Here is a 12,145-nt window from a genome sequence, read left to right on the forward strand (position 1 = left end):
TTCAGGATACCTACAATTAATATGCCCGAGACATATTTACATGCACAACATCCATCTGAAGCGTATTCGTTGTGGGTATCCTGAAACCCTGACTGCCTGGGTGTGTCCTGAGGACTGGGCCTCAAATCACTTCTGTAGGTGATCTTTTTCAGTAAAGAGGATGATGTGAAAGATGCAAAAGGCTGGAAATCCTTCATACTCACTGCTGATTTGCAGTCTTACCCTTTGATTCTCTACAGGTGCATATTTTGTAGCGGAAAAGGTGCCGGTACTCAAATGCCAGGCCACCCTTCAGGGAGTGGGGTGATCACTAAGGGACCCACCCCACAATAGCCAGGCCCCCTGCAACCAGTCACATAATCTATGGCAAGGCAGAGTTGGTGTGTAGAGCCTGAGCTCTTTCATTAAAACTTGGGGACCACAGGTCAATTTTAGCAGACACTGGAAAAGGTGCCGGTACTCAAATGCTAGGCCACCCTTCAGGGGTGGGGTGATCACTGAGGCCCCCTGCAACCAGTCACAGAATCTATGACAAGGCAGAATTAGTGTGTAGAGCCTGAGCTCTTTCATTAAAACTTGGGGACCATGGGTCAATTTTAGCAGACAATGGAAAAGGTGCCGGTACTCAGTACCCCCTCAAGAAAAGCCCTGCAGGTCACCCAAATGTGGGCATGCAGGGCAGATTCGTGTGCAGATTATTTAACAAGGCATCAACAATCAATAGTTGGAGTTAATTGGCAACAGTTATGGATTCGCACGCGCACATCTGTCCTAGTCACTATAGCATCTGTGCCTAAATTCCATAGAGACAAATCAAAAGGGTGTAGCTATGGGAGGAGTATGGGCAGATCAGAGGACATTCCCAGAAGTTAGGTCCCCCACCAGCAAAGGTACACGACGGGAGAGGGTTGGCGGCGGGAAGGGGGGGTCAGCAACGCCGCTCGGCCGAGAAGAGGACTTTGGCTGGCGGGGGTTGGGGTCCCCCGCCAGCAAAGGTACGTGGCAGGAGAGGGTTGGCTGCAGGAAGGGAGGGTCGAGAGGGTTGCAGCGGGGGGGGGGGGGGGGGGGGGCATTGGCGGCGGGGGGGGGGCTCAAATGTGCCCCCTCACCTCAGGCTCTGGACCCCCCTCCCATCGAAGTCTGGCTACGCCCCTGGGGGAATTTGGGCTTTCTTTACTGGAGCACATTATCTTCTTTATTTATTTATTTATTTACTAATTTATTTCACAATTTATAATCTGCCTTTATACATCATTGAATCAGAAATCATTTTCAGTCAGACATGGAGCAAAAGAGTGTATGAGGCCTGTAAGCCAGTCTTTTCTTACTGTTTTCTAATGGTGTGCCTTTTTACGAGGACTAAATTTCAGTGGCATAGCTGTGGGTGGGCACAGGCCCACACATTCTTGGCTCAGACCCACGCAGCGGCAGCACCCCACATCAGCATCTCACCTCCTCCGCGGTGTCCTGGCATCTGCCCACCCATCGCTGAACTCTGTCCCTCCCTGGTGTACTTTACAGGTGTCCCCGGCGCTTGCAGTGATTCATTATTGCTGTCTGTGCCGACCCTGCAGGCTTCAATCGGCCGAGTCCCGCCCTCGCTTTGATCATTTCCTGTCTGGTGGGACCTGGCCGATGGAAGCCTGTGGAGCCGGTGCAGGCAGCAATAATTGAATCACTGCAGGCGCCAGGAATGCCTGTAAGGTACACCAGGGAGGGACGGGCGTTCAGATGCTGGAACGTTGTGGAGGAGGAGAGATGTTGATGTGGAGTAGGTGAAAAAAAAATCAATAATTTTTGTTTTAATATCTTGGGGGGGGGGGGGGGGGGCTGTGGAGTGCTATGCAATGGAAAGGCCGATCTAAGTTAGCTCTGGGTCCATCCAAAATATTGGGTCTGGCAATGCTGCTGCTTCTGGAAGGGAAAACATTTCTGAAGAAAAATTCATGAGAGCAAAAAATGTCTGCAAATAACCATGATGGTAAAAATCATTTGTGCTTACTCAAGAGAATGGGGAAATGTTTCAGTATAACCCTTGAGATACCAAAAAACCCTTATTTGCAGCTAGTTGGGGGTTTTCTTGGCATTTTAACTTTGTCCAGCCCTGCCATCCTTACAGTCCCCTGGCAGAGCAGCATGTGCTGCAGCCAGCCAGTAGGTGTCACTGTTGCACAATGGCTGGAACTGTGTCCCCCCACAAGATCATCAAGCCCAGGTGCAGAAAACATGCCTGGAAATCACAGTCAGGCTCCCCTCATGGGACAGCACAGTATCAGTGTGTACCAGTCTGGATGATGTCAGAGAAACCAACTGACCTCTTCAGTCTGCCCACTAATGCCTGAGGAATGGATCCTCAGAAGCTTAGCCGAGATTGGGAGGCGGGGCTAGTGTTTGGGAGGCGGGGCTAGTGCTGGGCAAGACTTCTACGGTCTGTGCCCTGAAAATGGCAGATACGAATCAAGGTAAGGTATACACAAGAAGTAACACGTATGTGTTTATCTTGTTGGGCAGACTAGATGGACCGTGCAGGTCTTTTTCTGCCGTCATCTACTATGTTACTATGTCCAAACTGCAAGGATACATTCCAGCTGCCAATTACAGGCACTTAAACATTTATAGGGTATCATGCCTTCTCTAAGTTACTTTTGGTTGTCTTCACTCCTCAATCTCTTTCTTAACCTAACACTGAAACCACCACCATCCCCAAGCTCCAACAACACGCCCTCGAACATCCAGCCTCCCATGGTGTAATACCGTCACTTAGCAACTGGGCTGGCTATGATTGAGGGACTTTTTTTGTTCATATGCAGTATATGGGTAAATTAAAAACTTTTCCTAATAGTACAAAAGCTTCAGATTGGAAGAAAATGTCCTGAACGAGAGGAGGTTCTGTCTCTGGTCTCGATGCATATTCTAGAAGACGAGAAGGCAGTTCAAGTTAAGATGGTTCTTGGTATTCTGTACGTGCAGGTAAAGCAGAAATTAAGCAGCTCTTGTCGTGTAATTGCCTCTCAGTGATCTGCAGCATGAGTTTGTCATTAGCCTCTGGTTTTGAACTTATTGAACTTTGATGAGCCATTGCAGATAATTTGTGACTAGGTTAACGACTGAGTGGTTACAAAAGCTTGCTTAGCTAAATACTTGGAAATTGTAGGTTATTGATGCCTGAAAGGTTGGCAGAGGTGTGCAAGTTGTACTTCAAATGTTTGTTCTTTAACTTACCAACAGAGAAACATTTCTTTTAGCTTTGAACGGAACCATCCATAAGTACGTAAGTATTGCCAAACTGGGAAAGACCAAAGGTCCATCCAGCCCAGCATCCTGTTTCCAACAGTGGCCAATCCAGGTCACAAATACCCGGCAAGATCCCAAAAAAGTACAAAACATTCTATACTGCTAATCCCAGAAATAGTGGATTCACCCCAAGTCCATTTAATAATGGTCTATGGACTTTTTCTTTAGGAAGCTGTCCAAACCTTTTTGAAACTCCGCTAAGCTAACCACCTTTACCACGTTCTCTGGCAACGAATTCCAGAGTTTAATTACACGTTGAGTGAAGAAAACCTTTCTCCAATTTGTTTTAAATTTACTACATTGTAGCTTCATCGCATGCCCCCTAGTCCTAGTATTTTTGGAAAGCATGAACAGACGCTTCACATCTACCCGTTGAACTCCACTCATTATTTTATAGACCTCTATCATATCTCCCCTCAGCCGCCTTTTCTCCAAGCTGAAGAGATCATTTTTGCTGCCCTTCTCTGCATCTTTTCTAATTCCACCATATCTTTTTTGAGATACGGCGACCAGAATTGAACATTTGTTTTCTCATGTAAAACGCCTCTTTTAGCGTTAGATCACGTCTAAAAGTGAAAACAAGTACATGCCTCAACAAGATTTATGCACTCACCACCTCATCAGTCTAAGATGTCATAGTTTATATGCATATGCTTATTTCTTTTACTGACTCTGATTTAACTTATCCTTCTTTCATATACGTTTAACTTCTTTAATGTAAGATTATAATCATTTGCTTTACCGAAATAGTACTCAGATTACTTATTTTTTATTTTATTTATTTAGATTTTGCTCACACCTTTTTCAGTACTAGCTCAAGGTGAGTTACATTCAGGTACTCTGGATATTTCTCTGTCCCAGGAGGGCTCACAATCTAAGTTTGTACCTGAGGCAATGGAGGGTTAAGTGACTTGCCCAAGATCACAAGGAGCAGCAGTGGGATTTGAACCGGCCACCTCTGGATTGTAAGACCTGTGCACTAACCACTAGGCCACTCCTCCACTCAACAACATGCCATCTTGAATCTCCAATAATAGCAACATTCCAGAATCTCAAAAAGTGGCAACATTCCATGTAGAATCTTCAAAAGTAGCAACATTCCATATATTTATTTAGATTTTGCTCACACCTTTTTCAGTACTAGCTCAAGGTGAGTTACATTCAGGTACTCTGGATATTTCTCTGTCCCAGGAGGGCTCACAATCTAAGTTTGTACCTGAGGCAATGGAGGGTTAAGTGACTTGCCCAAGATCACAAGGAGCAGCAGTGGGGTTTGAATCGGCCACTTTAGGATTGCAAGACCGGTGCTCTAACCACTAGGCCACTCCTCCACTCCACTTAGTCCAACATAGCCTATGTTTCGCCATGGATCTTTCTCAAGGACCCCCCCCCCCCATTGTTAACGGCGTCGGCACTTCCAGCCTTTATCAAATACACGTGTACACACTAGTATTTAGGCCTGTTCCAGAGCAGTTGTAAATGGCAGTGGTCGCAACCTAGGCATCGTTTCTTGCAGATTTGTGTTATAGGGACGGAGCATGGGCAGGGCAGGGCATAGGTGGGGCCTGCCCCTGTTGTAGGTTACACGAATACCTGCTGCATTTAACTACACACATTTACCCTATTATAATAGTAGAAAATGCTGTTGGGAAGGAGGCTGCAGGGCCGCCGAGGGGGGGGGGCAGGGGGGACAAAATTCCCAAGGCCCGGCACCACAGTCCCCGGTCTCACCCACCCGCCCTCGGCTCCGTCAGCAGACCCTCTCCATCCGCCACCGGGACCCCTGCATTCAAATCGATTCGGCAGCGCCTCACCTCCGTGATAAAGCGCAGCGGCAGATCGCCTCCCTTCGGGCCTTCCCTCCCTGTGTCCCGCCCTCATTTGATGTGTAACTTCCCGTTTCCGCGAGGGCGGGACACAGGGAGAGAAGGCCCAAAAGGAGGCGATCTGCCACTGCGCTTTAACACAGAGGTGACGCGCTGCCGAATCAATTTGAATGCAGGGGGCCTGGTGGCGGATGGAGGGGGGCTGTCGACGGGCTAGAGGTGGGGGGCGGTGGCAGCGGCCTCGGGGGGTGGCGGTGGGGGCGTAGCCAGGGCCCCGGGGCGGCCTTGCCCTAAGCCCAGCTCAGTCTCTCGGCGGCCCTGGAAGACTGAGCAGCCTACAAAGGTCTTTCTGTCTCTGTCATCCGTAGAAAAAACACAGCTCAGGTTTCTCTGCCCATTTACACTCAGCAATAAAGGAGGGATGATATAAAGTTCAGGCTCCATTTTACTTTGCTAAGATTTGTGCAGTCTTCCTGATAATTTGATTCCAGTTAGAGCCACTGTCTCCATTTCCCTGAGTATTTCTTGATACTATCAGTGCATGCAGTCAGATTTTTTTTTTTAAGTTTTGCTAATCAGGGGTGAAGCCACAATGCATGTGCAAAGTCATGCATGTGGGAAAGAGGAACCCAAACTATAACTACGTCATGCAAGGTTCCGCGTTAGGAATCCGAGAAAGGGATCTAGGTGTCATCGTTGATGATACGTTGAAATCTTGTGCTCAATGTGCTGCTGCGGCTAGGAAAGCAAATAGAATGTTGGGTGTCATTAGGAAAGGGATGGAAAACAAAAATGAGGATATTATTATGCCATTGTATCGCTCCATAGTGCGACCGTACCTCGAGTATTGTGTTCAATTCTGGTCGCCACATCTCAAAAAAGATATAGTGGAATTGGAAAAGGTGCAGAGAAGGGCGACAAAGATGATTCAGGGGATGGGACGACTTCCCTATGAGGAAAGGCTGAAGAGGCTGGGGCTCTTCAGCTTAGAGAAAAGGCGGCTGAGGGGAGATATGATAGAGGTCTATAAGATAATGAGTGGAATGGAATGGGTCGATGTGGAGCGTCTGCTTACGCTTTCCAAAAATACTTGGACAAGGGGGCATGCGATGAAGCTGCAGTGCAGTAAATTCAAAACGAATCGGAGGAAGTTTTTCTTCACTCAACACGTGGTTAGACTCTGGAATTCGTTGCTGGATAAGGTGGTTGGGGCAGTTGGCTTAGCGGAGTTTAAAAAAAGGTTAGACGGCTTCCTGGAGGAAAAGGACATAGAATATTATTGAATGGACGTAGGAATAATCCGGATGGGCGGGACAAAATGCTTGTTCTTTTGGCTGCTGTCGGAGACAGGGTGCTGGGCTTGATGGACCCTTGGTCTGTCCCAGCATGGCGATGCTTATGTCTTATGTCTTCTCTGCCATTTTAAGGAGTCGTATTCTGATGACCACATGAAGGTATGCAGTTCACAGAAACTGGCAGATAAAGCCAAAACTGGATTTCCTGCCTTGCCCAATAACATTTCTTGATAGTTAAGAGACAACGGTACAGGCCATGATGCTTTGGTATTCGATATGCTGCTCCAACAGGCGCAGACCGTTTTGTTTACCTGACGGTGTTCTTATTCAGATTGCGTTTGCCAGGTCTCATGCTGAATAATTGTTTTATTTTTAAAGGGGAGAGTAGCATTTTTTTCCTGCTCCTTTTGGGGCTCCAGAATGAGATCTGGCACCTAAATGCGATGGTGCCTACTTTGAAGATGGGCATACATGTGGTGGAGCAGAGAATTGCACAAGCAAATGATAGAATACTATTATTTAAATCCATCTAGGAACTAGTATGTACATCAGCTTTGTGGCACCTATATTCCTTTATGGTATGGGCTACAAATAGACACCGTCTTGGCAGTGACATATTTATACAAGGTACATATGTTAGGTACCCCCTGTCAGATCTGGCCTCTGTGCCCGTACCTTAAAATCATCTCTGCTATAGTCTTCACTGTGGCAGCAGCATTCATAGGCTGCCTGCGGCCTGCACCGGGACTTCCTCCCTGAACCGTCCTGCCTTTCACAAAACAGGAAGTTGCATCAGAAGGAGGCGGGGCCAAAGTTGCCAATTGGGCGGTTTTCCCGCCCAATTGGGCGGTTTTCCGCGACCCGCAGCGCAACATTTTTGCCCACTGCGGGTTGCGTTTTTTTGGGCTGGTTTTTGGGGTTTTTCGGTGGTTTTTGTGCGGTTTTTCGGGCCGGTTTGGGCGGGGCTCGTGACATTTTGGGCGGGGCTCGTGACGTTTTGGGCGGGGCCTGTGACGGAGGAGGCGGGGCCGATGACGGAAGAGGCGGGTCAATGACGGCGGGGTGGGGGTGTGAACTTTTGGGGCAGGTTTCAGAGCCGAGAACCTGGCAACACTGGGCGGGACAGTTCAGAGAGGAAGTCCCAGTGGAGGCGGCAGGCAACCTATGGGTGCCATCGCCTGGGTGAAGACTGCAGCTGAGATGATTTTAAGGTACCTGGGGGGGGGCAGCGTTGGAGAGACACCCCCTGTAAAAACAAAAGTTCCTGGCTATGCCACTTGGTGCTTAAAGTACAGAATTCCCTGCATTATACTGAATGCTGTGGAAAAGTTGTTCTAAACCCTGTCCTCACAACACACCCAACAAGTCAGATTTTATAAATACACATGACATTTTCATACAGTGGAAACGGATAATGCATTATCTCATGCCTGTTCATTGTGACTATCTGAAAACTGAACTGACTACATGTTTAAACCCTATTCCCTGATTACTGAGCACCTGAAAGAGTCTCGTCTCCTGGGTGTTTTTTTACTTGGGCAGTGGCGTAGCCATGGGTGGGCCGGGGCCCATTCACTTAAGGCTCAGGCCCACCCAACAGCAGCACATATTTAGTGCTAGCTAGTGGGGATCCCAAGCTCCGCCAGCTGAAGACCCTCCCCCTGATGGTGCTGAAAACACTGCTCTCCACTTCAGCAGTCTAAGCTTCCTAAGCTGCTGATACTGGTCTCATTGCATTGGGGGGGGGGGGGGGGAGAGGGAAACACTTGGTGCCCACCCACTTCTTGACTAAGCCCACCCCAAATCTGCTGTCTGGCTACGCCCCTGTTCTTGGGGGGAGACTTAATATATCACGTATTAAATCATCATCAATATTTCAATAAATATCTGCAGCCCTGTATCTTCAGAAGATGGATTTGAAGCCATTTGTTTTACAAATGGATGTCATTACTGCTAGATAGCTGCAAGTATATTTTCCAGTGCTGAGTATATATCCATTACTGGCTGGTGAATTATTCCAGCAGTGTCAGGTTTTATACATTATTTTAGCTCCAGTGACTCAGTGGGTTAACTATAGGAAAAGCTGGAAGATGCAGGGGGAAAAAAGACCAGAAAAAGCACTTTTTTTCTTGGCATGTTCTCAGAGCAAGTTATTAAAGTTTTGTGAAAATAAAAATGGCAATTGAAATTTCTTTACAACAAGGACACCGTCCAAATCCTTCTGTCTTTGTATTCTTCATTTAAAAGGTCACCTTAGCAGGCCCAGATTAAGGCATAAATCCCCAACTGTATATGATGCTCAAAGTTATGCATGTGCACAATTTGCTTGCATAGTTTAATCAAACAACGAGCCAATTAGCACAAATTGGTTTTCTAATAATCAGTTATCGGTGCTAAGTGGCAACAATTAGGCTACGCATGATTCTTCGTAGAAAGATGCACGCGTAAATGTTTCTGTGTGGATCTGAAAAGGGGGCATGGGCAGATCCTGAGCATTCATAGAATTTGCACATGGCGTGATAGAATATAGTAGGTCCACGCCTAATTTTAGACACAAGGATTTATACCGGGTTTCAGTTTGCGTAAATCCTTGCACCCACAATGGGACACGAATCCCGGCGCTCAGCGCAATTCTATAAATGACACCCAACTCGGAGCACCATTTATAGACTAGCTCTTAAGGCCAGATTCTATATATGGCGCCTAAAATATCTGCGTGGTAAAAATTTACGCATAAGCATATTCTGTAAGCAATGCCTAGATTTAGGCGCAGTATATAGAATATGCTTAGTTGATATCCCAGCTTCTAAAACTACACATGTTGATTTGCACCAGCGAAAATGTGGCGTAAATCTGTGTACAAAGATTTATGCGTACTGGGTCTTTTTTTTTTTTTTTTTTTTTTAAGTTTTTAACATTTAAATCAAGCAATACACTTGTTTGAAAAGCAATACATTTCAACGTATTTGAAGAAAGAATAAAAAACAGAAAAGTACTGAAATTTCTTGCTCAAGTCCACATTTTTGGGGCAAGATGTTAAGAAATGGAATATATATTATAACAAAAATTATCAATGATAGAGCAACAAATGATAACAGCCAACATTATGCAGTGCTAACTATACGTACTGGGTCTTATTCTATAACTATGCGCGTAAAGTTAGGAACGCCCATTTCTCCGCCCATAGCCATGCCCCTTTTGAACTGCGCACATGAGAAGTTAGGCGCAGTTCATTACAGAATACTCTTAGCAAGTCATGCGCATAAATTCTAATTATTGCCAATTAGTGCTCATAATTGCTTGTTAAGTGCTGTTAACAATGCTGATTAGCTTGTTAAGCCAATTAAGTTACGCACATTGTTATAGAATACACCTGGATTGCAGCGCAGATCTCTAGGCACGCTTTATAGAATCTGTCCCTTAGTGCTTAGTTTTTTTCAGCACCCCTTTACCAAATCTAGTTCAAAATGCCAAATTTTGAAGGCACCAAATACCTGGGCTAAACAGGAACCTAATCCCTCTTGCATTACGACCATGTTTTCTGAGCTGTGCAAAAGTAACCTCCGCTCCCCCACCAATCTCTGATCCAACATCTTAAAGTGGAGTGGAGGAGTGGCCTAGTGGTTAGGGTGGTGGACTTTGGTCCTGGGGAACTGAGGAACTGAGTTCGATTCCCGGCACAGGCAGCTCCTTGTGACTCTGGGCAAGTCACTTAACCCTCCATTGCCCCATGTAAACCGCATTGAGCCTGCCATGAGTGGGAAAGTGCAGGGTACAAATGTAACAAAAATAAAATAGATACTATTGGAGATTCTACATGGAATGTTGCTATTCCACTAGCAACATTCCATGTAGAAGGCTGCGCAGGCTTCTGTTTCTGGGAGTCTGACGTCAGACTCGCAGAAGCCTGCACGGCCACATTGATGATCTGCAAGGGCCGACTTCTACATGGAATGTTGCTAGTGGAATAGCAACATTCCATGTAGAATCTCCAATAGTAGCAACAGTGGAGGAGTGGCCTAGTGGTTAGGGTGATGGACTTTGGTCCTGAGGAACTGAGTTTGATTCCCGGCACAGGCAGCTCCTTGTGACTCTGGGCAAGTCACAACCCTCCATTGCCTGCCGCATTGAGCCTGCCATGAGTGGGAAAAAGCGCGGGGTACAAATGTAACAAAAAAAAAAAATTTAGCCCTGCAACTTAGGAGAATGAGGCTTTCTAGACATAAGGTCTGAATTGAAAAATAAAGAGATCCCACATATTTTAAGGCAGTTCTATAAATCGGCGCCTCAAGTTATAGAATGGTAGCACTTACGCATGATTGGTACCACGGACTCTGTTTATTGAAACGTTTTATACCGCCTGTACTGACAGTGTATAGGCAGTGGACGTGTGCAAGTGCTAAGCACTGTTGTATAACAGATGTGCCAAAATCATTTAGGGTCCCTTTTACTAAGGCGCATGGAGGGGCATTTTCGAAAGAAACGTCTAAGTTGGAATTTGGACGTCTTTGTAAAACGTCCAAATTCGGAGGCGGGGAAAGGTCATTTTCAAAAAAAGATGGACGTCCGTCTTTGTTTTGGAAAATACCATGGACGTCCTTGGATTTGGACGTCTTTGATTTTCGGCCATTTTCGAACGCAAAAAGACGTCCAAATGCAGGATGTCCAGAACAGAGGAGGAGTGGTTTAATGGTTAATGCAGCGGGCTTTGATCCTGGCAACATGGGTTCAATTCCCACTGCTGCTCCTTGTGACTTTAGGGCAAGTCAAATGCACAGGGGGCATTTTTGGATGTGACATCTAAGTCTGAATCAGAACAGGAAAGGTCATTTTCTACAAAAATAAAAAGCTCTGTCTTTTCCTTTTGAAAGTGCTGTTTGGAAAAATATTTTGTGATTTGGGGGAGGAAGGGGAGGTGATCCCCGAGTCCCTCCAGTGGTCATCTGGTCATTTGGGGCGCCTCTTGTATAAAGTAGAGGAGTAGCCTAGTGGTTAGTGCAGCAGACTTTGATCCTGGGGAAGTGGGTTCAATTCCCAGTGCAGCTATTTGTTATAAAAACAGGTCTAGCTCAAAACATCTTAGCTTGGACGTCTTTGTTTTGTTCCATTATCGCTGAAAGACGTCCATGTCTTAGGAACGCCCAAGTCCTGCCTTGAACACACCCCTGACACGCCCCTTGAGATTTGGACGTCCTTCTGACGGACTGCAGTTGGAGACGTCCAAAATCGGGTTTCGATTATACCGATTTAAACATCCATCTCTTTCGAAAATGAGCCTGATGGACACCTACGTGCGTCCAACATGCATCAGTTTGAAAGTACTGCCCGGCTACCGTGTGCCCCGGGCAGTAATTCCATTTTTTACATGTGTTCGATACGCACGTCAGAAAATATTTTTTATTTTCTGCCACGTGGCGCTAACCGGGCGGTAATCGTCAGTGTATGCGCGCTGACAATTACTGTCCAGTTAACTCATGAGACCTTACCACTAAGTCAGTGTGTGGCGGTAAGGTCTCAGGCCCAAAATAGACACGTGCCAATTTTTATTTTGCCGCACGTCCATTTTTGGCCAAAAAAAAAGGCCTTTTTTGCAGGCGCACTGAAAAATGGACCTGTGCGCATCCAATACATGCGCCTACAACAGCGAAGGCCATTTTTCGGCGCACCTTCGTAAAAGGACCCCTTAGCATGCATATTTGAGGGGGTTACACACATGGGCACAGAGCACGT

The 12,145-nt window shown here is 46.4% G+C and overlaps 1 protein-coding gene across 2 annotated transcripts in view; it reads left to right on the top strand.

The window, feature by feature from the left end:
- Positions 1 to 12,145, top strand: part of FNDC3B (fibronectin type III domain containing 3B) — a 549,281-nt gene that overhangs the window by 521,638 nt on the left and 15,498 nt on the right. The gene's annotated exons all lie outside the window — the stretch shown is intronic.

This window comes from Microcaecilia unicolor, chromosome 10 (genome assembly GCF_901765095.1).
Source record: "Microcaecilia unicolor chromosome 10, aMicUni1.1, whole genome shotgun sequence".
Taxonomy (NCBI): Eukaryota; Metazoa; Chordata; class Amphibia; order Gymnophiona; family Siphonopidae; genus Microcaecilia; species Microcaecilia unicolor.